This window comes from Parasteatoda tepidariorum, chromosome 10, assembly GCF_043381705.1.
Source record: "Parasteatoda tepidariorum isolate YZ-2023 chromosome 10, CAS_Ptep_4.0, whole genome shotgun sequence".
In the NCBI taxonomy this organism is placed as follows: Eukaryota; Metazoa; Arthropoda; class Arachnida; order Araneae; family Theridiidae; genus Parasteatoda; species Parasteatoda tepidariorum.
Genome location: NC_092213.1, coordinates 67,890,383 through 67,890,726, shown reverse-complemented (window position 1 = coordinate 67,890,726; position 344 = coordinate 67,890,383).

Below are 344 nucleotides of genomic sequence, written 5' to 3'. Positions count from 1 at the left end.
TCGGAGCAGAAAAAAGAGTCGTTGAATAGAACTAGTGATCCTTCTACGACTGCTGATTCAACAAATGCAACAACAATAATGAAGATAAACAAATTTGTGAAGGGTCCGATTAAAAGAAAACCATTTTGTGAAGGGTCCGTTTTTATGAAAAGATATTTTGTGAAGGGTCCGTTAACGGACCCAAATTTCTTCTAAACAGACCCCTGATCGCTAATTTAGTAGTTGCAATTGCTGCTTACTTTTTAAAATTTAATTTTTTTAATTATAATTTTACAGTGTTTGAGCATAATCTTGTATGTCTTCACAATTTAAAAACTCCTTGAAAAAGTTTTTTCTTACAATAA